We start from the raw sequence: 26,157 nt of genomic DNA, 5'->3' as shown, positions 1-26,157 counted from the left end.
TTCTCCATGTGCGCCCCCGCCTGTATGTGTCAACTGTGGGGAGCACCACTCTCCATGCTCGCCGGATTGCCCCGTTCTTCATAAGGAGCGGAAGATCATGGAATTTAAGACCCTGGACCGGCTTACTTATCGAGAGGCTAAACAGAAATATGAAAGGTTGTATCCTGCTTCCCTTCGAACATCTTATGCTGCAGCCACGTTATCGTCGCCCGCGCGAGCGACGGTTGTCGCTTCATCTGTGCCGCCTTCAGTGGGCCCTCGGGGCCATGTATCTCTGTCTGCCCCCCTCGTGCCTGGGGGCAAGCCTTCCTCTATTGCCCCCTTAGCAGTTGGGGGCAAACCCTCTTCTGTCGCTCCCCCCAAGCTTACTTCGGGAGTGACATCTGCTCCACAACTGGGAGGCTCGATTCCTCCCCCTCCTTCTCCGGCGGCGTTGCCTCCGCCGGTTCCTCTCTCGCGGAAGGGGTCCCTCGGGGCTCTCCCTTCCTCCGTTTCTTCTCCTTCCCAGCCAGATGTCAGCCAGTGGCTGAAGGTTCCGCCACCTGCTGATCGTAGGGCTTCTGCGTCGTCGTCAGCCTCCGATGCTCCTTCAGAGAAGCTCTCCCAGCCCTCTCACCCTAAGGGCAGACGCGAGAAGAAGGAACGGAATGTGTCCAAGAAGAAGGACGTTCCGGCGGTTTCAGCACCGCCTGCTGTACATAGTCCTGGCTCCGGGGATGAGGTGGAGATCCTCGCCTCTGCCGCGGATCTCGCCCTCACGGAACCCTTGGGGGCCTCTCCTATGGACTCAGCTGACTCTCCCCCAGTGGCGGCGGTTGGCTCTGAAGCGCTGTCTGCCTCTTAGTCGCATTCACGCCCTCCCAGTCCCTTCCTGCTTCCATTCTCCAATGGAACTGCGGCGGTTATTTCCGCCACCTGCCAGAGCTCCGGATGCTTCTGAGTGATTCCCCTGTTCTCTGCATTGCTCTGCAGGAAACTTGGTTTCCTGCACTGCGGACCCCCGCCCTTCGCGGTTATCGGGGATACTATAAGAACCGTGCTGCCTGTCAACGAGCGTCAGGTGGGGTTTGCCTCTTTGTTCACCACTCTGTCTGTAGCTCGCCAGTACCCCTTCAGACGCCTTTAGAGGCAGTTGCTGCCAGGGTTGAGCTCTCGCCGGCTATTACTGTTTGCTCTATTTACATTCCTCCGGATGGGGAGCTCCCCCGCCATGTCTTGGCTGCGCTGCTGGCTCAACTCCCGCCACCATTGCTGCTTCTGGGCGATTTCAATGCCCACAACCCTCTATGGGGTGGGACTGCCTCTGATGACCACGGTCGGGCCGTGGAGCATGTGTTGGCTCAGCTCGACCTTAGCCTCTTGAACACCGGTGCTCCCACGCATTTCAGTGTTGCCCATGGCTCGTTCTCGGCCATCGATCTCTCTCTTTGCAGCCCCGGACTTGTCCCATCCCTCCACTGGAGGGTGCACCCTGACCTGTGTGGTAGTGACCATTTTCCCATCTATTTGTCACTACCCCAGAGTCGTTCTTCTGGGCGCCTGCCCCGCTGGGCTCTCCACAGGGCAGACTGGCCGGCTTTTACTTCAGCTGCTGCCTTTGCGTCTCCCCCACAGGGTGACATTGACGAGGTGGTCCGTGTTTTAACCACATCCATAATTTCAGCGGCCGAGGCTGCCATCCCCCGATCTTCTGGCCTCCCTCGGAGGAAGGCTGTACCCTGGTGGTCGCCAGAGATTGCTGAGGCTATTCGCGACCGTCGGCGGGCTCTCCAGCGGCATAGGCGGCACCCGTCTCTCGAGACCCTCATCGCCTTTAAGAGGCTCCGTGCCCTGGCCCGTCGTCTTATTGCACGGCGTAAGCAGGAGTGCTGGGAGAGGTATGTCTCATCCTTGGGCTCCCATGTCTCCCCCTCACTCGTGTGGTCCCGGATCCGGCGGATTTATGGTTACCAGACCCCTATGGGTGTCCCTGGGCTCTCCTTGGACGGCGCTGTCTGCACGGACGCTGCCGCCATTGCTGAACGGCTTGCCGCGCACTTTGCTCAGAGCTCTGCGACTGCCTCCTATCCCCCCGCCTTTCGCTCTCTAAAGGAGCGAGCCGAGCGGACACCGTTCTCATTCCACACGCGTCGTTCTGAAACATACAATGCTCCTTTCAGCGAGAGGGAATTCCTTGCTGCCCTCGCCGATTGCCCTGATACGGCACCAGGCCCAGACTGCATCCACGCGCAGATGCTGAAGCATCTCTCCAGGGACTGCCAGAGACACCTTCTCGCGATATTTAATCGCATTTGGAGCGAAGGAGTGTTCCCGTCGCAATGGCGAGAGGGTGTTATTGTCCCCATCGTGAAGCCTGGTGCGGACCCACAGGCGGTGGACAGCTATCGTCCCATTACCCTCACCAACGTTTTGTGCAAATTGCTCGAACGTATGGTGGGGCGGCGTTTGTGTTGGGTCCTTGAGTCGCGCGGTCTCCTCGCTCCATCCCAGGGTGGCTTCCGTCGGGGCCGGTCTGCAGTGGACAATTTGGTGCGGCTGGAATCTGCTGTCCGTACGGCTTTTGCCCGACGTCAGCATCTCGTTGCTGTATTTTTCGATCTGCGGAAGGCGTATGACACCACATGGAGGCATCACATCCTCGCCACGTTGCGTGGGTGGGGTCTTCGTGGTCGGCTCCCGGCTTTTCTTCAAAACTTTTTATTGCGCCGCTCTTTCCGGGTGCAAGTCGGTGCCACCTCTAGTTCCTCTTATATACAGGAAAATGGGGTCCCGCAGGGCTCGGTGTTGAGCGTCTCCTTATTTGTAGTGGCCATTAATGGTCTGGCAGCAGCAGTGGGGTCGTCGGTGTCTCCTTCTTTGTATGCCGACGACTTCTGCATCTCATTTAGCTCCACGACTACGGGAGTCGCCGAACGCAGGCTGCAAGTCGCCGTTCGCAAGGCAGCATCATGGGCTCTGACTCATGGCTTTCAGTTCTCTGCTGCCAAGACTCGAGTAATGCACTTCTGCAGGCGTCGGACGGTCCACCCTCATCCTGCACTTTACCTCGACGGCCACCTGCTTGAAGTGGTGGACACTTGCCGCTTCTTGGGACTCGTGTTTGATGCCCGGCTCACATGGGTTCCTCATGTTACTCAGCTGAAGCAAAAATGCTGGCGGCACCTCAACGCCCTCCGCTGCCTTAGCCACACGTCTTGGGGTGCAGATCGCTGCACGCTGCTGCGGTTGTACCGAGCCCTTGTGCAGTCCCGGCTTGATTATGGGAGCCTGGCCTATGGGTCTGCGTCCCCCTCAGTGTTGAAGTTGTTAGACCCTATACACCACTGTGGGGTTAGGCTTGCCACTGGCGCTTTTCGCACCAGCCCCGTGGATAGTCTACTGGTGGAGGCCGGGGTTCCCCCGCTGCGGATTCGCCGCCATCGTCTGCTCGTCGACTATGCTGTCCACGTTCATTGCTCGCCAGATCATCCCAATCGTCGCCTGCTTTTCCCTGCTATGGTCCTCCATCTGCCCGAACGGCGACCTAGGTCTGGGCTTTCCGTCGCTGTCCGCGTTCAGTCCCTGCTGTCGGAATTGGGTTCATTCCCTCTTCCGCCTCCCTTCCGGGTCCGTGCACCTACGCCTCCCTGGTGTTTGTCCCGGCCGTCCGTCCGTCTGGACTTGGCACAGGGACCCAAGGACTCGGTTCCGCCTGTGGCCCTCCGTCGCCGTTTCCTTGCTCTCCTCGCCTCATTTTCGGACTGTCGCCCCGGCTTTGGAGGTCGGCCTTACGGCTCGCGACCAGCGGATGGTGTTGCGCCGTAAGCTGATTGGGATGTGGGCTGCTGAGTGGCGTGGCATGACAGCCCCGAATAAACTGCGGGCTGTCAAGGGGACGACCGATGTGTGGCGTTCCTCCCTGCGGGCTTCTCGCAGGGACTCGGTAGTCCTGTGTCGGCTGCGCATCGGCCATACATACCTGACGCACGGCCATCTGTTGCGTCAGGAGGATCCCCCCTTGTGTCGGTGTGGGTCCCGGCTGACGGTCGGCCACATTTTGCTGGAGTGTCCTCGACTGCGCACACTACGGCAATCTTTTAATCTCCCGGGCACTTTGGCTTTGGTTTTATCCGACGATGCCTCCATGGCTGACAATGTTTTACATTTTATCCGTAGTAGTCGTTTTTATGGTTCGATTTAGGGAGGTCCTGCGCTTTTCCCTTTCTGTGTCTTTTGTCCTTGTGTCTGTTGCTGTTCTGGTGTGCCGTCAGATGGTTGACTCTTTCCTCTTTTTTTTTTCTCATGGTCAGTCAACCAGTCTCCGGCCATCCTCCTTTCTCCTGTTTCTGTCTGTCTGGTGTTCCTCTGTCCTGTTCTGGTCTGTAGTGTTTGTTGCTGCATTTGTGTTCTTTTAGCGCCTGGGGGGACGTCTCCTCCCCCTTTGGTTTTTATCTGCTCCATAGATTTTCGGCTCGCCTGATTTTGGAATGGGGGACTGATGACCTTCGCTGTTTAGTCCCCCTTAAACATCCCAACAACCACCACCACCAGTGTCAGAGAAGTTGCTGCTGTACAAGGTAACGCTGACCACGTCACTGTATGGAGAGGGCTACGGGAGAACCAGTTGTTTCCGTACCATGTACAGCGTGTGCAGGCACTATCAGCAGCTGATTGGCCTCCACGGGTACAATTCTGCGAATGGTTCATCCAACAATGTGTCAATCCTCATTTCAGTGCAAATGTTCTCTTTACGGATGAGGCTTCATTCCAACGTGATCAAATTGTAAATTTTCGCAATCAACATGCGTGGGCTGACGAGAATCCGCACGCAATTGTGCAATCACGTCATCAACACAAATTTTCTGTGAATGTTGGTGATGTCTTGATTGGTCCCCATGTTCTTTCATCTACGCTCAATGGAGCGCGTTATCATGATTTCATACGGGACACTCTACCTGTGCTGCTAGAACGTGTGGCTTTACAAGTACAACACAACATGTGGTTCATGCACGATGGAGCTCCTACACATTTCAGTTGAAGTGTTCGTACACTTCTCAACAACAGATTTGGTGACCAATGGATTGGTAGGGGCGGACCAATTCCATGGCCTCCACGCTCCCCCGACCTCAACCCTCTTGACTTTCATTTATGGGGGCATTTGAAAGCTCTTGTCTACGCAACCCCCGTACCAAATGTAGAGACTCTTCGTGCTCGTATTGTGAACGGCTGTGATACAATACGCCATTCCCCAGGGCTGCATCAGCGCATCAGGGATTCCATGCGACGGAGGGTGGATGCACGTATCCTCGCTAACGGAGGACTTTTGAACATTTCCTGTAACAAAGTGTTTGAAGTCACGCTGGTACGTTCTGTTGCTGTGTGTTTCCATTCCATGATTAATGTGATCTGAAGGGAAGTAATAAAATGAGCTGTAACATGGAAAGTAAGCGTTTCCGGACACATGTCCACATAACATATTTTCTTTCTTTGTGTGTGAGGAATGTTTCCTGAAAATTTGGCCATACCTTTTTGTAACACCCTGTATGTATTGTGAAGGAACTGTGAATATCCAGAGTTCCTTAAATAAATATCTGCAAGGTGATTTTGGGTGGGCTCCAGCTATTATTCTGACTACACGCTTTTGTGCAATGAATACTTTCTCTCTTAATGACAAATTGCCCCAAAATATGATGCCATATGAAAGCAGTGAATGAAAATAGGCATAGTAGGCTAATTTACTGATATGTTTATCACCAAAATTTGCAATAACCCTAATAGCATAAATAGCTGAACCTAACCATTTCAGCAGATCATCGATGTGTATCTTCCAATTCAATTTTTCATCAATGCACACACCCAGAAATTTTGAGTATTATACCTTAGCAACAGACTTCTGTTCATAATATATATTTATCAATGGTGTTATGCCATTTACTGTACAGAATTGTATAAACTGTGTTTTCTCAAAATTTAGTGAGAGTCCATTTGCAGAGAACCACTTAATAATTTTCTGAAAGACATTATTTGCAATTTCCTCAGCTGATTCTTGCTTCTTGGGTGTGATTACTATACTTGTATCATCAGCAATAAGAACTAACTTTGCATCTTCATGAATATAGAGTGGCAAGTCGTTAATATATATTAAGAACAATAAGGGACCCGAGACTGAACCCTGTGGGACACCATTCTTGATACCTCCCCAGCTAGAGGACTCTGCTGGTTTTTGTAGACTATCTGTACTGTTAATTTCAACCTTCTGCAGTCTTCCAGTTAAGTATGAATTAAACCATTTGTGCACTGTTCCACTCATACCACAATACTTAAGCTTATCTAGAAGAATTTCATGATTCACACAATCAAAAGCCTTTGAGAGATCGCAAAATATCCCACTGGGTGATGTTTGGTTATTCATTGCATTTAATATTTGATCAGTGAAAGCAGATGTAGCATTTTCTGTTAAAAAGCCTTTCTGAAAACGAAATTGACATTTTGTTAGTACTTCATTTTTACAAATATGTGATGCTACTCTTGAACACATTACTTTTTCAAGACTCTTGGATAAAATTGTCAGAAGTGAAGTTTATGTTTTCAATTGTTTCTTTATCTGCTTCTTTATACAATCAACTGTCTTTGTTTTCGAAAATTGAATGTATTTTTAAATAAGCTATTCTGGGGAAAGAATTTCCATTATAAGTAGATAAACCATCTGTTTGCAATAAACATATTGCAATAGATTGTTGTAATTAAGACAGCAACTATGTTGTAACGAATCTGTTAATTTTTGCCATATTTAGCTAGTGGAACAGAATAAGAAGGAGCTTTCTCAAAATATTTGCTGCTGTTTGCTATTAATTCTAAACGATTTGTTAATGGATTGAATTCTTGTTCTTTTTGGAAATCTGGATTAATGTAATTATAATAAATTAGAAGCAAATGTTTCCTTTAATCTACTATCTGGACTATTTAAAAGATCTATAATATGGTTTCCAAGCTGTTTGTTAACTCCTGGACTTGTTAATTGACAAATGAATTTAATGCAGTTTTTAACTCTAGAGTTAGAATTAATCCAAGTTAAACAGTCTTTTCCAACAGAGTTATTGTTGTTTACTATTACATTATAACTTCTTTACATTCTCCTTGCATTCAAAAAATAAAATTATTTGTTAAATATTTACACATTTCCTCTTTATTAAAAATTCCTGCAAAATCTTGTGTTATGTCTAAATCCAATAAATAATAGTGTTCCTTTTTAAGTTCTTCCAAAATCTCTGCTAACTCTCTTAAAAGTGTATCGAGTTTAACATCTGCTAATTCTATTTTGTAAGGAATAACAACAGGATTTTTATATTTTTGTTCAATAATTTTTATATCTTTGCTAGTAATTTGTTTGGTTCCTTTAACTGTTTGTGTATTAGAATCTAAAGAATTTTTGCTTTAACTCCATGTCTTGTCAAATTAAATTTAGAAAAATCTAGATCTTAAAATACTATTAAAACCACCACTTATTTCCCATTTTACAAGAAATTTTTCCTTTCTCCTTCGCAATCTATAAAATCTGTTATTTTAACTACCACAATATTGTCGCAAAATGGTTCTGTAATTGGTTTAAATTTTGTTCTCCATTTGTGTAAAATATATCCCCAATATTTGTAACAAGATTATTATTATTCAAATTTTCAGTAAATAACCATAAGCCAAATCTTGCGTTGGTTGGTTTTACTTTATTTCCCAAAAGTAGTGTAATGGAATATTTATTATTTTTTTATAGTAGACATTTCATTCTGAACTCCTATTTATAGAGGAAGAACTCCCATTTATAGAGGAAGAAATTTATTAGTTTTGCAAAAAAGTAGAGAAGCAAAATTGTTAATATAAAGGCATTAAATTTAATTGATTTGAAAAAGTAGTTGAAAATGGGTAGAGGGAAGTAAAGTGAAGTGATTTTCTTACCTATATGAAATAAAAAAAAAATGCTTTGAGTCCACATGACAATAAAAGTTATGTCTTGGAAAATGGAATAGATACATTAGCATATGGCCATTACAAGTTATTAAAAGTGTAATAAAAAATTTTTATAAATAAATTTAATAAAAAATTTTTCTATATAAATTTAGACTATAATCAAGAAGCTCAATGATGTTAGTGTCTTGAAAAAGATTACAAAAATAGATGAGCTAAAGATAAATGTTTTATATGATGTTACAGGCAGTGAATATTTAAATACTGGATTTGGAGAGAAACTTTCTCTAGAGCTCAATATTGATTTTAAGATTACTTTATCAAACAGATTTTCTAAGTTAATTACTAATTTGGATTGTAAATAATGGGAAAAGGACAAATAAAACTGAAATATAAAGCAATGAAGAAATTTAAAAATAGAAATAATGAATTTCGTGATATAGAGTACACGATGTGAATTTTTTAATATAATTTACCTTTGTTAACTAATTCATTTTATACTTTCTTTATGAAGATTTTCAGGGTAACAGAGATTTGACAACCTATAAAATGTAATATTAAATTTAATTTCTTGTGATCACTTAGGGAAATGAGTCATTAAATTTATTTCCTTATGATCACATTGTAAATGAAGTAATGAACTTAGAAATCGGTTGGTTATCGACTATAATGTGGTAATTAGTTAAAATTGGTTGAGTTATTGAAAGAATTAGGTATTGAACTAAAGCTTAGAAATTGGTTGAGTTATTTAAATAGACTGAATTTTTTTAAAAAAATCAGTTGTGTTAATTAGAAAATGTGGTAAAAAGTTAAGTGAGCCAGAATCTACAAAATATATCTACTCACACCTAGACCATCAGACCGGCAGCATTTACCAATGGCTAACATGGTATTCACTTGCCGTTACATTGTAGCAGCATGTTGTATTTTGTATTGTGTAGAGTAGATTTTGGTCAGTATTTTTCTTCCATTGCCTTTTTTCCTTGTTTGGTTTGTCACCACAAAAGCTGTGGATTTTATTGTTCTTGCATTTAAAACTTAGTATATGCCAAGAAGGCATTTTTTTTCTTTAATTATAAAAAAGTGTGTTCAAATTGGCTGTTAGCTCTGTTTCCTGCTGACTGCAGGAGACAACAGTTATTGGCGACAAGGATGGGATTTTCATTTTCAAAAGGAATGGCCTCCTCAGCGGAACTTCTTCAGTCCTTGGTGGAAAATCTACGGCAGATTCAGGCAACACTCACAAGGTCAGAACATCGCTCTCACTCCCCAGCGCTGCAAGAAGTAGCTCATAGAATAGATTCCACTGCAGGTAAATTGAACACTTTGTATGTGGCTCCACTGACATTTCCAGCTTTTGATAGGTCTGTCAAACCATGGTCAAATTATGTAGAACGGTTGGAACAACATTTACTGGCACATGGGGCCCACGAAAAAGTCAAAGTTGGGCTTTCTTTTTAGCAACAGTCGGTCCGTAGGTGTAGTGTTAAATTCAACAATTGAACCCTGAGTAGTCCTCTCCCAATCTCTCATATACCCATATTAAGGGCTGCCTTTTTGAGCACTTCGACGCACAAATACACGTCACCTCTGCCCATCAGACCTTCTTCTCTTGTCGCAAGTCACCTGGTCAGAATTATCAGGAATGGATTATGATGCTCCAGGGTCTCTGCTTCGATTGTAAATTCTGGTGTGTCAACATTGCCTGCAAGCAGTCTTATGCCTCTTTGTTGATCCATTATGTGGTGGTATTTCACGCACCAGACGAGTGTTTTTGGGCTGATATTTTGAAATTACAGGACCTGTCCCTCGACACCTGTCTGCTTATCACTGGGGCGTTTGAACAGTCCCACCGGCTATAACCACCACGTCTTGATCCAGCTGTTTTTGCAGCTTGCCAGTTGGCTAGTGCCAAGCTGGATTCTCATTGATCTGTTGGTCCATCTCATGACAGGAAGTCTTTCACCCAGCTTCCCTCCTGTCCAGACTGTTTCTGGACTCACCAATGGTTGGAGTGCCCCCACTGGTGAGCAAGATGCATGGCTTGCAGCCAAGCAGGCCATATCATCATGGTTTGTCAGGCTTTGCAGAAACATCACATAGATGCCACACTTCCTGTGGATGCACAGGCTCATCATGAATTGTCACCTCAGGGCCTGGATGCCTCGCATTCCATTGACGGCCAAATATTCTCCATCATTCCCCAGTTGGGTAGCCGCTTTCTCCTCCCCTTGGAGGTCACACACCCTCCTCGCCCCATTGCTCAGCAAATACGAAATGTTGTTCTCATCCTCCACATCGGGCTGCAGGGTTTCGCCGTGCATGTTCAGCTTCTTGTCTCTGCTGTTTCTCGTTTTTTTAAGACCCGCCCTATCCCCTTTGCTCTCCGAGACAGGCTCCAGGTGGATCTTCGCCGCTTACAAGATGAAGGCATCCTTTCTCATGTCGTGCACAGTTGCTGGGTGATGCCTATCGTGATAGTCGAGAAGCCGAACGGCGCTTTACGCATCTGTGGCAATTTTAAGGTCACTGTCAATTCTCGGTCCATCATCGATGCCTATCCTATCCCAGCTGTGGATGACATACTCACGTCTTGCGGGATCGACCATTTTCGCCAAAATTGATTTGTGTGATGCTTATTTGTAGCTGCCGTTGGATGAGGAATCGCACAGCAGATCCTAGTTATCAATATCCCGTGTGGCCCTTTCTGGCTTGGCATTGCCAGTGCCCCCGCTATTTTCCAAACTTATTTGGCACACCTCACATGTAAGGTGCCTGGGGTGGCCAATTATCTGGACAATGTTATCGTTGGTGGCTCGTCCACAATGGACCTTGCGGACAAGCTGGATCGGCTGTTTCAAGTTTTTGCCGAGGCTAACCTGCATTGCCGGAAAGAAAAGTATGACTCTTTTGCATAAGAGGTCAGCTATCTCGATTTCACGATTAATGCCTGCGGCCTACATGCCTCCAAGGAGTATGTCGAGGTGACTCGAAACGTGCCTCCTCCCACCAATGTGAAGCAACTGTAATCCACCCTCGGTCAAATCAACTATTATCGGCGTTTTATACCCTACACTGCCGAGATTTCGGCGCCCCTGACCAGGTTATTGTGCAAGGGTGTGCTTTGAGTTTGGGACACGGAGTGTGAGCAGGCTTTCACATGTCTCAAGTCAGCTCTCTCCCACTCTCCTTGTCTGGCCTCTTACAATCCTTCCCTGCGCCGCATTGTCACTGCCAATTCCTTGGACTATAGCCTGGGAGCAGTCCTCTCGTGAGTGGTCGACATCGTTGAGAGGCCGGTGGTTTTCGCATCCAAAAAATTGAATGACACTCAAATTAAATATAATCAAATTGAAAAGGAAGCTTTGGTGATGGTTTTCGCCCTGACGATATTCTACGATTTCGTGTATGGTCGTCATTTCCCGCTGCAGTCTAATCTCAAACCTTTGGTTTCTTTGTATCACCTGGTTTCTGCAGGCCACCTCCAGCATTGAGCACTCTTCCTGGCGATGTTCGACTTTGATATAGTCTAGCGCACATCTGAATGGCACGCAAATGCCAATTATCTGTCCTGGCTGCCTGCCAGGGCGGACCGTGAGTTTAACACTTCCCCCTTGGTTTGTTACCATGTGGAACCGGACGTGGATGCAGCTCTGGATGCACTTCCGTTGGATTCCAATGCGGTCCAGCGGGCCACCGCTCAGGATCAGCCACTGCAAGCTCTCTGCCGCCAAATCGCTGGGGGTTGGCCAACCAGCTGTCGTAGCATCCACAATGCAGAGGTCCAGCAATTTTGGGATCATCGGCACAATATCTTTTTCCGCAGTGGCATCATCCTTTTGCATAGTGATTTAGACGTTCGCTGGGTGGTCATACCGCATGTCCTCAACCTCCTCCACACTGGCCAATGGGGCATTGTCCTCAGCAAACAGCTGCCCTGCCAACACCTTTATTGGCGCAGTATGGATAAAGACATTGCCTCCCTTGTGTCAGCCTGCACTACGTGCCAAACACGTGAGCACCCCTGCGCCAATATTTTTCATGGCCAGATGCAGTTGCTCCATGGGAACATCTCCATTTGGATTTCGCAGGGCTGTTTCGTGGTTCCAAGTGGCTCATACTGTTCGACTCTGGGTCAGGACATCCTTATGTCTCCCACATGATGAACACCACTTCTACTGAGACTGTCATAATTCTCTGGCACCTCTTTGCTGTCAAGGGACTCCCCAAAACGATTGTTACGGGTAACGGTCCACTGTTTACTTCGACCGAGTTTAAGCAATTCTGTACTGCCAATGGAATTTCCCTCATCCATACCACCCCATTTCACCCTGCATCAAACGGCTGGGTGGAACGTTTTGTGCGGATATTCAAGACCCAGCTCAATAAGCTGCTGAGCCATCACCTGCTGGAAGAGGCCATGCTTTTTTCCTGGGTATGTACCGCATCACCCCCCATACCATATAAGTCCAGCAGAGATATTCCCCCCCCCCCCCCCCCCCTTATCTGTACTGGTTTCTGAGGCTTCTCACCCTTACAACTGCACGCCATTACACTCCTTTTTGTGTCAAGCAGGAGGTCTGGGCGCTAACTTTCTCTCATCCACAGGCACGCTGGGCACCTGCCATCATCACCGAGCTCTGCGGCCAGGCAATGGCATCTCTCCAGTGGGCCGACGGTTCCGCCGTCTGCTGACACCTCAACCAGCTCTGCCTCCGTCTGGTAGACCACGACACCCCAGGGAAGCTGCCAGTGCCTATCGCCGACTGCCTTGTGGTGGAACCTCTGCTTCCGCCTCCACCGCAGCTGCTGTCTCCACCGCCAGCTGCCCGTGCTGCATCACTGCCTCCCACCCCTGCTGGCCATGAACCCCTGGATGTCGACCAGGATGCCCCTACTCCTGTGGATGTTTGTGGTGCTGTGCATTTTTTTCTCAGGGGGAGAAATGTCGTAGCGGTTCCTTATTGTTAGAGGACCCACAGAACCGACACACAAGATGGGTTGCTAACTCCGTTTCAGCAGCACGGAGAGAAACATCGCCAGCAGACAGAAACAATAACAGACTTTTCAAATAAACACGGAACTACTTCAGCAGACAACACACCAACTCTGTTCCACCAATAGGAACTTATATGTCTGATGTAGCTCTCTGCCGACCTGGCTTTATAAGCACGCCTAGACAGGCAGTGTTTACCAACCTCTAGGAACAGCTCCGGCCAGTACTTACGCCAGCCCTAGCATTGTATTCACTCGCCATAGCATTGTAGTAGCATGTTGTATTTTGTACTGTACAGTAAATTTTGGTCAGTATTTTTCTTGCATTGTCTTGTTTCCTTATTTGGTTTGTTACCACAAGATTTGTGGATTTTCTTGTTATTCTTGCGTTTAAAACTTAGTGTATGCCAAGAAGGCCTTTTTTTTCTTTAATTATAATAAAGTGTGTTCAAATTGACTGTTAGTTATTTTTCCTGCTGACTGCAAGACACAACAGTCACAAATTTGATCATCATAAAATCCACACGCTTTAAGAGGAACCCCAGGGACCTTGAGAAAATCAGAGTGCTGGTTGCCGTAACTCGAGTGCGAATTATAGCGCTGACCTTTTTCAGTACAACCATCACTACTGATGTATTTTGTCCCCATATATTTTTCCCTTTATTGCACCACTGAATGAAAATGAGATTAATCATTTATTTTTGCAACATGACAACGCCACTGCTGATAAGGCACACCAGTGCCTACGACTTTTTGATGAAATCTTTGGAGGCAGAGTAATTACGAAAGGTCTCTGGGCCATGTGCTCAACAGATCTGTCACAGCCCAACTATTGCCTTTGGGGTGCGGTTAAAACATTTGCATATCAAAATAACCCAAAGACAATGGATGAACTAAAGACAGCAATAATTGGTTATCTGCACTGAGTTACAAAAGAAACATTGGCAAAGGTGTTCACAAATAAATGTAGACGTGTTGATCTATGCCTTAAAGAAAGAGGAAAACATTTCCAGTGTCTACTATGATAGTGATGAGTATAGTGTATTTAACTGTAATTAATATAATTAATAAATTTCATTGTTTTAATTGTAATAATGTTGAATCCCATCTCCCAACATGACTGCAGCCACTAGCAGTGAATCCAGGTCCCTAGCTTATACAACAACATGAATGTACTGCCAACCTTAGGGATTGAAAACAGCAACCAATCACATTATTTCTAAGAATCAAGTCATGGCAGCAAGTACAGCTCATGTGAGCTTTGTTCCACAGAGAGCTCACTGTGCTCAGACTCAATACCATCACCAAAGTTGATAGACATCGCTAACAGTAAAAACTGGGCATGTACACATCATATCAACATCATGGATAGATATTACCACGATTACCCTAACATCTTCCATTGCTTGACAGTTTGTGGGTGTGCAGTTCCACCCATCAGCTATGACCAGTGGTGTCATGAGTTTATGATGAGGAGTATTGTATAGTGGATTTCTGTGGCTGTTTGAGTAACATAAACTATAATTCTTATTTACTTCATGTATGTATGTTTTGTTTTCTTTCTGTGGGTATTTTTATCATGTTATGTTTGCAATATAATTTGTGGTTAAAGAGTTATGTATGGGAACTGTCATTATAATTTATAGTAGCAATATTTGTTTGAATGATCTTTTATTTCTGGATATGTTTGTTTGTTTTCCTATCCTATTGTGCTTGCAGTATAAATGATGTTTCAATAATGTTTGTGTATTGAGACTGTCTTGTATTAACTGTGATTTCTGTATTGTGTAATGGATGCAATGGTTGTATTTAATGCTCAAGTGTAGCAAGAGATGTGTGGGGCCATGAGTCATGCAGTAAATTTTACAGAAAATAGGAGTTATTTGTGATTATTGTGTGTGTGTGTGTGTGTGTGTGTGTGTGTGTGTGTGTGTGTGTGTGTGTGTGTGTGTGTGTGGGGTCCATTATTTTTGTGAGTTTTCATTAGATATATATTGTGATTTAGTTTATGATTTATTTAGGATTTACTTTTGTGGTATCACTGTCTATACTTGAGCTCTACAGGGTTACCCAGGATGAATGATCAATATTCAGAGATTTGACGGGAGTGCTCATTTGAAGCATCTAACTTCATATTGGCATACACCCTATTCCAAAGGTTTTCAAGGTAGAACATTTAATGTACATTTGATTTTGGGCTAGTGGCACACTCATATGTGCCTTAGTACCCACCCTGCTTGAAATTTCATACTAGCCCAACCTACCTCGTTGCTTTCCACCTCTTTGCTTGGTGTATCTTTCTGCAGTTAAACTAGCTCACTGCATACACAGCTGTCCATGGTGTTTCTTGAGTGAAATAGTGGGAGGGATTGAGGGTGTATCAGAGTGGTTCATCAGTTAGCTGTGTTTGTACATGTGCTGGCTAAAATGCCACACATCTACATTAATGAAGAATATCCAGATGTGGTGTATGCTTATGGCTTCTGTGATGGTAGTGCCCCTGCTGATGTTGAAGAATATCATGGCACTTTCTGACATGTAGAATTCCTGAGTGTAGGATGTTTACTTACAGGTGAATGTGTTACAAATACATACTTTTCAATTGATTACTAACTGTTGTACATGCACACATTTGTAAACCTGACAATGTAGGGAATAATACAGGAAATAAATAATAATGTATGTCAAATGTGTTCTATCTTGGAAATCATTCATAATAGGGCATATGTCTATGTACCTGTCATATGCCTGAATACTTTAGCATTCCTCCTTGGTCACACTGCACAGGTCAGTTCCAGTTGTTATTCCACATTCCATTATTATTCACAGTTTATCATTAGGGGTGTACTGTGATTTCATTTAGGATTTACTGTTTTGGTATCACTCTCTCTAATTGTGTTCTATAGGTCAGTTCTAGTAGTTGACTCCACATTCTGTTATTTTTCTTTTCTTTTAGATAGATCTTGTTCCTGTCTTTGTTGTGTCTCCATCTGTTTTGCTATTACTGTACCATGATTCTGAGGTTCTTACATTACATGTTATTTTCTCCCCACCCAAAGCCAAATTTTCTCACAATTTCTTCATTAGTTTCTATATTTGTTATTAAGAATTCCTGCAAGTCTATAATTTGTAATTACAGTTTGGAACTATGAAGACATTGATGAGCAGTAGTCACCATTCTGAAATATTGTGTGTGTTATATCTTTGGGTCCAGTATGATGCCACTGCTCGAGGCTGATGGGTGGAATTACGCACGAGAATTTATCTGGCAAGGCCACCTCTAGAAGAATCTTATCATATACCACTTCTGTTGTAACTTTTGGCCATCAACAACCAGCTGTCAACCTGAATTAAGAGCAGTGTCAATGACCCAGTGGCAGGACGTACTGCTTTGTACATGCTTAATTTCAGTGGCTGCTTCACAAGCAATGCTCTCTGGATCTGCCTGCTCCATACCAGCTTCTTCAAATTATACAGATGGAAATTGTTCTTAGAATGTATCCTTTGATCCTGCAATCCTCTTAGCCTTAATCTCCACTAGACCCTGCCCCACACTCTCCACTTCATTCATTCAAAGCTCACTCACTCCTCTCTGCAATCTTCTTCGTCCTCTGTTCTCTCTATCATTCCTGATACCCTCTCCAAATTATTGTATACCATGTACAGCTCCTTCTGCCTGCACCAGGTTCAGTTCACCAGTTCCACCAGTTAAGTCTTACATGAGAGTACAAGTTCTTAAAGCCAGAGTCCATTTCAGTAAAATTCTTTTGGGTGTGTGATCACATAAGGATGTTGTAAACATACCACATGGCAGTTTTATCACACTGTGACACAGTCACACATCTGGTAGACAAAAAAGTTTTCTTATTTGTGTTTGTGTCTGTTGGACACTCAACTCAACTGTTTGCTTAGTTGTTACCTGTATTATCTCCATTGTTTACATTCCTCTAATAAACTTCCATCATCATATCGAACTATAGCAGCAGGTTATTCTAAAATGAAAAAACGAGTTATTCACTCACTAAAAAGTTACTCCAGCTGCATACACAGTATTTTTTTAAATATACAAGGGTGTTGTAAGAATTATATCTGGTGGTGGTTCAAGAACTTTCTGTCTTTAAAGGTCTTTTAATGATTCAATACCAGGACTAAACACAATTTTTATAAGGACCTCAGAACATTAACATTAGTTCAGAAAGGACTCAAAAGCAAGAGTACATATGTATTCAGCAATTTGGTAGATTATATCTTTTGGGGAAGGCAGTGGAGTTCAAGATAGAATTAAAAGTTTTTCTGCATGCTAACCATGTTAACTCCTCTCACTACAAACAGGTTCCTAAATTTGATGTGAAATGAATTATACTAGACACATAATTCACATTCAGCCTTTTTTAATTATTATTTTTCAGTTTTAAGTCATTTGATGGTATTGTGCATAAATAAAATACACAACATTGACTTCCTTCCATATCTCAAAAACTTTTATTGAGACCTATGAATTGTACGATTCATGTACTTTTGTAACTTGTAATTTTACTAAAAGTGTCATGGCCTTTATTGCAGTGCTCCATCATTTCTAAAAACGTGGTCCCATCTAAAGACAGATTCCCATAGACTGTTAGCTAGTTGTTTGTAAGCAGCATATTAATTTAAACCTGTGTGTTGCAGCATCAGTACTAATTACAGTGAGAACAAAAAGAGGAAAGAAGCCAACATATGGGACAAAAGAAACACTTACTCATATAACTTAAGGAAAATCATTTATTTTGTGAGAAGATCTCAGAGTTAAGATTAGCTCAGTTGCAGCCACACACTATTGGGCAAGTCAAAAGCCATCAGCATTACTGACACATGAGAAGAAGTGATTTGATTGCTAGCTGATTTAAGTGCTTAACATTATAAAATATTTAGTACCTTTGACATGTGAATGGGACACACTTTTACACTAAATGAACTTTTCCAAGTACACATAAAGGAACATTGAAGCATGCCATGCAGAAATGGATATAATAATCATGGAAACAACAATAATAAAAGTGAAACATTCTGGAAATTATAAAAGTGCCTGTCATTAAGAATAAGGAGCTGACACTGTTTTTGAATGAGAGAAAGAAATTCGTTGACTCACACTTTATTCACTGTAATATAAAGCAGACTGTCTATTCCCTGCACAAGTAGCATAGTAAAGAGCAAGAAAAAGAAAAAACAGTGCCTGCCTACCACTCAGTTGGCTGTCACTGATGGACACAAACACATTATAGTAGCGCTGTGACCAAGCTAGCTTTGGTTATAGAGACCCTAGCAATCATGGGTATGACAAGTTGGTGAAGATCAATGCCGGGCATGGCATACTAAACATCATGCATGCAGGGTGTGCGGGCTGTGGGCGGAGCAAGGCTCCACCTGTCTCGGACTTGCTTGGCCCTTCTCGGAAGTACCCAGAACAGCATGACAGTTCATTGAGTACTGATTTGATGGGGGTGCATTTAAGCTGAAAATTGTGTTGCAGAAGGGACACTGAAAAACACAGTCCAGGTCCCCAAGCTCACTGGAATGAAAGAAAACACAAGGTTTGAAGAATTATGGCCTTGAAAGAATTACAAAAATAGTGTTTTAAACATTTTGAGGGCACTGCTAATCTTAACATCTGTTCTTGAAACCATTTGACATTTCAGTTGAAAAAACCCTTGAGTATGTGCAGATGTAACTGATTCATCTGCAAGGTAATTCCTTTTTTAATGATCAATCCATTTAACTTTAAAACTGCCCAGCAAATCCATATTGCTCTCCTCACATAGAGTTTCCACATCTGTGGAATGACGTCTCCATAATTAGGTTGCAAAAGTGCTACAATATTTTGATCAACATGTGTGTGTGAAATAAGTTTTTTTTTTTTATTATGAAACTAGATAATTCATGATTACATAGCAATCTGAATACAAAAATCTGTGAAATTGTCTGTATCTGTCCATGTAGTGACAGGTTGTACTGAATAAAAATTATATATGTTTTTTATTTATGTTGCTGAGAAATGAGAAATATAAAATAAAGTAATATGCAGCATGACTCTATTGCCATTTACATGCAGCTAGTTCACTGTTTCCCCTCATCCTCTTCATCATGCCCAGGCTCCATGGCATGATGGTAGGGGAAGTGTCCAGCTAGGCAGAGCGCTGTGGCACAGGTTGAGAGCCAAATTCTTGGCCGCCCTTGGTTTGGATGAACAATGTAGGAAACGACAGATCGCAATGCACCATAAAGATGACACATTAAATTTCAGACACTTACACATAAGCTTGGCATTCTGGCCCGAGCTGCCAGGGTTGGTGGTCATGCGTGCATGATGTGTGCTTGCTTGTGTGTGTGTCTTTTCCTGATGAAGACTGTGGCTGAAAGCTTACGTTTAAGTATTTTTAATTGTGCCTGTCTGCAACTTAATGTCTCACCTTTACAGTAAGTAGCAGTTTATCTTTCCCTACATTGTTGGTATTCCTACCTCGAGTTTCCTTGGTTTAGATGAATAGTACATGGGTTGCTGACATGGACACACAAAAGGGAATGAAGCGTGTTCAGCATCTACACTGAAGAGGCAAAGAAACTGGCATACATGCCTAATATCGTGTAGGGCCCCCGCGAGCACACAGGAAAGCTGTATCACGACGTGGCATGGACTCGACTAATGTCTGAAGTAGTGCTGGAGGGAACTGACACCACAAATCCTGCAGGGCTGTCCATAAATCTGTAAGAGTACGAGGGGGTGGATATCTCTTCTGACCAGCACGTTGCAAGGCATCTCAGATATGCTCAATAACGTTCATGTCTGGGGAGTCTGGTGGCCAGTGTAATTGTTTAAACTCAGAAGAGTGTTCCTGAAGCCACTCTGTAGCAATTCTGGACATGAGGGATGTTACATTGTGCTGCTGGAATTGCCCAAGTCTGTTGGAATGCACAATGGACATGAATGGATGCTTACGTATGTTTCACCTGTCAAGAGTCGTATCTTGTCTTATCAGGGGTCTCATTTCACTCCAACTGCACATGCCTCACACTATTCCAGTGCCTCCACCAGCTTGAACAGTTCCTTGCTGATATGCAGGGTGCATTGATTCATAAGGTTGTCTCCATACCCTTACATATCCATCCACTCAATACAATTTGAAACGAGACTCGTCTGATCATGCAACATGTTTCCAGTCATCAACAGTCCAATGCCAGTGTTGATGGGCCCAGGGAAGGTGTAAAGCTTTGTGCTGTGTAGTCATCAAGGGTACAGGAGCGAGCCTTCAGCTTTAAAAGCCCATATCGATGATGTTTCATTGAATGGTTTGTATGCTGACACTTGTTGACGGCCCAGCACTGAAATCTGCAGCAGTTTGCAGATAGGTTGCACTTCTGTTACATTGAATGATTCTCTTCAGTAGTCATTGGTCCCATTCTTGCAGGATCTTTTTCTGACCACAGAAATGTCGGAGGTTCGATGTTTTTGCAGATTCCTGATATTCGCAATACACTTGTGAAATGGTCGTATGGGAAAATCCCCACTTCATCACTACCTCAAAGGTGCTGTGTCCCATTGCTTGTGCCCCAACTATAACACCACATTCAGATTCACTTAAATCTTGATAATCTGCCATTGTAGCAGCAGTAATTGATCTAACAACTGTGCCAGACACTTGTTGTCTCATACAGGCATTGCCGACTGCACCACTGTCTTCTGCCTATTAACATATCTCTGCACTTGAATACACATGCCTATACCAGTTTCTTTGGCGCTTAATGTAATATGCTATCAATGAAATAATACTAAAATGAAAAAAGAAAGAAAAGCAAACTTGATAATGAACATCCACAACTAAATTTATGGCATTGTTAACTGTCTAATAATGTAGCAGTCTCACCATTTTATTTAAGTGACTCTGACCTAATGGCTAAGTGCTACCCAGTTTGACTGCTACAGGAGTTGTTTCAATTGAATTCTGGCTGGTTAATAATGCCTCGTCTAAGGAATAGAGGTTTTTATATTAATGGAGGACTCAAAAAGGTTGCACAAAGTAAAGTTACATATTCACTTTTAAACACTACTGAAGACAGTCACTACCATTTTCATAATTTTCTATTCATGTTTAAGCTGGGCACAGGTCAAATATATTCAGATGTTTCACACGCTGTTGTGACAATTTGCACACATTATCCTCACTGCAAACCATTGGCTGGCACAATACACATGAAAGCATAATTTCAGCACTCTGTATTTATAATCACTTTTTGGTAAACACAGTTGTCGTAATTCAGTAAAATTTGGTCAACGGACAATGATGCAGACACACTTTCAGCAGGTATGATATTGCCTCCTCCACTATGCCGTTACCCCAAACCTATTCAACTGCATCTCACAACAATATCACTCGCTAGCTGCACTCAGTGCTTGGCTATTGATTCTTGGCCTAACCTTGACCTGTACAAGTAAAATATGCTAATCTTTGAGTAAAGGACCATGGACCCCTTAAATTGCTGCTCTAAAAAATTTCTTTGGAGCCACAGACAAAAAAGAAAACAGAAAAAGTTGCTGAGGGTTACAAAATAGATAAAGATCATTAAATTTGAGAACAAACAATAAAATTATAATGTATCAGCAATTAAAAATCCTCTGAATCAGGTACTGAGCTGCTTATACAAAAATTCACTATATCTTAATGAAAAATGATAAGTATTACCAAAACTTGTGATTTAAATTTAATTACAAAGACTCTTTTTGTTCAGTAGTTTGTGCGGGTTGTCAAACATGATTGTTGGTGGTTACTTTTTTCACAGCACAACACAAAAATCTGACTTATTTTAGCTACCCCCATTTGTTTGACTTCCTTTGGGACTTTTGGCGACCTTATTTCAACTCACCTCAGGCACCACACATGAAAGGTAGAGAAAGAATACCATAAATTGATAGCTATTCCATACTTATCGTTACCAAACTGTTGATACTAAATACGAGAAAGAAAATATAATTCCAGTGAATCACATTATATAACCAATTGGCAATGGTTTCAAAGACCTTTTCAACTCTCAAACATCTATAATGTATATATGCAGACTGAAGCAGCAAATGAAAATTTGCACCAACTCCAGGATTCAAACATGAGCCTCTTGCTCACTAGACAGATGTGCTAACCACTACATCACCCAGGCACAGTGGCTTTGCACAACTGTATGTTCTACCATATCATGACTCCCTCCTCCATCCAAATTCATACCTCATTCCACATGGAATTCCCCATAAACTTGAGCAGAATCGTAGATGTTCTCTGACTGTATTGGAATAGCACCACAGCATCAAGTGAAATGGGGGATCCTGCCTGAAATCCAGGCATAGGTGCTTCGAGCAAATGATATGATATATGGCTCCTGTGACATTTTCAAGTCTCAAATACCTATGATGTACACACATAAAAAATTTTTTTGCATCAACTCGGTTCTGAGAGTTATGGAACCTCTACAGAAAATTGGAATAGAGATCAACATAAACATCATTTCCACCCTTTTCACTGCTCATGAAAACCACACATTGCATGTTGTACCACCATACAGTGAGACCTTCAGAGGAGGTGGTCCAGATTGCTGTACACACCGGTACCTCTAATACCCGGTAGCATGTCCTCTTGCATTGATGCATGCCTGTATTCGTCGTGGCATACTATCCACAAGTTCATCAAGGAGCTGTCGGTCCAGATTGTCCCACTCATAACGGCAATTTGGTGTAGATCCCTCAGACTGGTTGGTGGGTCACGTCATCCATAAACAGCCCTTTTCAATCTATCCCGGTCATGTTCAATAGGGTTCATGTCCGGAGAACATAGTGGCCACTCTAGTTGAGTGATGTCGTTATCCTGAAGGAAGTCATTCACAAGATGTGCATGATGGGGGCACGAATTGCCATCCATGAAGACGAGTGCCTCACCAATATACTGCCGATATGGTTGCACTATCGGTTGGAGGATGGCATTCACGTATTGTATAGCCGTTACGGCACCTTCCATGACCACCAGCGGTGTACGTCGGACGCACATAATGCCTCCCCAAAACAGCAGGGAACCTCCACCTTGCTGCGCTCGCTGGACTGTGTGTCTAAGGCATTCAACCTGACTGGGTTTCTTCCAAACACGTCTCCGACGATTGTGTGGTTGAAGGCATGTGTGACACTCATCGGTGAAGAGAACGTGATACCAATCCTGACTGATCCATTTGGTATGTTGTTGGGCCCATCTGTACCACACTGCATGGTGTCATGGTTGCAAAGATGGACCTCACCATGGACATTGGGAGTGAAGTTGCACATCATGCTGCCTGTTGTGCACAGTTTAAGTCATAACACCATGTCCCGTGGCTGCATGAAAAGCATTATTCAACATGGTGGCATTACTGTCAGCATTCCTCCGAGCCATAATCTGTAGGTAGCAGTCATCCACTGCAGTAGTAGCCCTTGGGCGGCCTGAGTGAGGCATGTCATCAACAGTTCCTGTCTCTCTGTATCTCGTCAATGTCCGAACAACATCGCTTTGGTTCACTCCGAAATGCCTGGACACTTCCATTGTTGAGAGCCCTTCCTGGCACAAAGTAACCATGCAGATGCAATCAAACTGCGGTATTGATGATCTAGGCATGGTTGAACTACAGACAACATGAGCTGTGTACGTCCTTCGTGGTGGAATGACTGGAACTGATCGGCTGACGGACCCCCTCTGTCTAATAGGCACAACTCGTGCATAGTTGTTTACATCTTTGGGCAGGTTTAGAGACATCTGTGAACAGTCAAAGGGTCTTTGTCTGTGATACAGTATCCACAGTCAACATCTATCTTCAGGTGTTCTGGGAACCAGGTTGATGCAAAACTTTTTTTGTTGTGTGTATATTTGCAGTCTGAAGCAATGAATGAAAATTTGTACCAAGGGAGAGAGACTTGGTAGGATAGTTCATGCAGTTGTGCAAAGCTACTGTGCCAGGATGGTGTAGTGGTTAACACTTCTGCCTAGTTAATAGGAGACTCTGGTTTGAATCCTGGCCTTGGTACAAATTGTCATTCATTGCTTCAGTCAGCATATATGTGCCACAGATGTTTGAGAGTTGAAAAGGTCTGGAACCATGTAATGTGGAACCATATAATTTCAATTCATTGGAACCATATAATTTCAGTTCATTAAAACACCTATACCCTGGTTTCAGGCAGCAACTGAAATCACTCAACAGAGGAAAGTCCACTGGACCTGACGGGATACCAATTCAATTCTACACAGAGTACGCGAAAGAACTTGCCCCCTTCTAACAGCTATGTACCGCAAGTCTCTAGAGCAGTGTTCCCAACAAAATTTTCTCGAGGACTCCCTCATCGAGCATGATTGGTACCTTGTCATATCACAGTACCAAGTACCTAAAAATGCCTAATTAAGAGTCTTTTTATACGTTTTCTATTTTTGGTACTTACAAGAAACATTGACATATTCATTATTGAAAAAATATTGAGCTTAAAACTGCTCATGCAGGAAGTGGCCAAAACAAAAAATCTGTTATCATACGAAATATATTTTTTATTCTAATAGCATCTAGCGGACCCCTCTTGCATAGCTCACGGACCCCTGGAGGTCTGCGGACCACCTGTTGGAAACCACTGCTCTAGAGGAACAGAAGGTTCCAAATGATTGGAAAAGACCACAGGTAGCTCCAGTTTTCAAGAAGGGTCGTCGAGCAGATGCGCAAAACTATAGACCTATATCTCTGACATTGATCTGTTGTAGAATTTTAGAACATGTTTTTTGCTTGCGTATCATGTCATTTCTGGAAACCCAGAATCTACTCTGTAGGAATCGACATGGATTCTGGAAACAGCGATCGTGTGAAACCCAACTCGCTTTATTTGTTGATGAGACCCGGAAAATATTAGATACAGGCTCCCAGGTAGATGCCATTTTCCTTTACTTCCGGAAGGCATTCGATACAGTTCTGCACTGTCGCCTGATATACAAAGTAAGACCCTACAGAATATCAGACCAGCTGTGTGGCTGGATTGAAGAGTTTTTAGCAAACAGAACACAGCATGTTGTTCTCAATGGAGAGGCGTCTACAGACGTTAAAGTAACCTCTGGTGTGCCACAGGGGAGAGTTATGGGACCATTGCTTTTCACAATATATATATAAATGAGCTAGTAGATAGTCTCAGAAGTTGCATGCGGATTTTCGTGGATGATGCTGTAGTATACAGAGAAGTTGCAGCATTAGAACATTGCAGCAAAATGCAGGAAGATCTGCAGCGGATAGGCGCTTGGTGCAGGGAGTGGCAACTGACCCTTAACATAGACAAATGTAATGTATTGTGAATACATAGAAAGAAGGATTCTTTATTGTATGATTATATGATAGTGGAACAAACACTGGTAGCAGTTACTTCTGTAAAATATCTGGGAGTATGCCTATGGAACGATTTGAAGTGGAATGATCATATAAAATTAATTTTTGGTAAGGCGGGTGCCAGGTTGAGATTCATTGGGAGAGTCCTTAGAAAATGTAGTCCATCAACAAAGGAGGTGGCTTACAAAACACTCGCTCGACCTACACTTGAGTATTGCTCATCAGTGTGGGATCCGTACCAGGTTGGGTTGACAGAGGAGATAGAGAAGATCCAAAGAAGAGCAGCACGTTTCGTCACAGGGTTATTTGGTAAGTGTGACAGCGTTACGGAGATTTTTAGCAAACTCAAGTGGCAGACTCTGCAAGAGAGGCGCTCTGCATCGCGGTGTAGCTTGCTGTCCAGGTTTTGAGAGGGTGTGTTTCTGGATGAGGTATTGAATATATTACTTCCTCCTACTTATACCTCCCGAAGAGATCACTAATGTAAAGTTAGAGAGATTCGAGCACGCATGGAGGCTTTCTGACAGTCGTTCTTCCCGCGAACCATATGCAACTGGAACAGGAAAGGGAGGTAATGACAGTGGCACGTTAAGGCCCCTCCGCCACACACCGTTGGGTGACTTGCGGAGTTTAAATGTAGATGTAGAACCTCCACTTTATTCAACACTGAGGTGCTATTCAAATACAGTTGAAGAACCTATGCAATGCTGCTCAAGTTTAGGGGGAATACCAAGTGGGCTGAGATGTGAAAGGGAATTTGGATTGAGGAGGAAGGCATGCTAGGATAGTCTGTGTAGCTATGTAAAGCCAATGTCCTAGGGTGGCATAGTG

At 43.6% G+C, this 26,157-nt stretch overlaps 1 long non-coding RNA gene across 1 annotated transcript in view; it reads left to right on the top strand.

Annotated features, from left to right (window-relative positions):
- The window catches only part of LOC124721295, a 32,312-nt gene extending 16,690 nt beyond the window's left edge, over positions 1-15,622 (top strand). Inside the window, exon 2 of the long non-coding RNA XR_007006314.1 lies at positions 12,547-15,622. This is a non-coding gene — a long non-coding RNA (uncharacterized LOC124721295). The remainder of the gene's footprint in view (positions 1-12,546) is intronic.
- The last annotated feature ends 10,535 nt before the right edge of the window (positions 15,623-26,157 follow it).

Source organism: Schistocerca piceifrons, chromosome X, assembly GCF_021461385.2.
Source record: "Schistocerca piceifrons isolate TAMUIC-IGC-003096 chromosome X, iqSchPice1.1, whole genome shotgun sequence".
Classification (NCBI taxonomy): Eukaryota; Metazoa; Arthropoda; class Insecta; order Orthoptera; family Acrididae; genus Schistocerca; species Schistocerca piceifrons.
The sequence above is the reverse complement of the archived record's forward strand: the minus strand, read 5'-3'. Positions and strand labels throughout refer to the sequence as shown.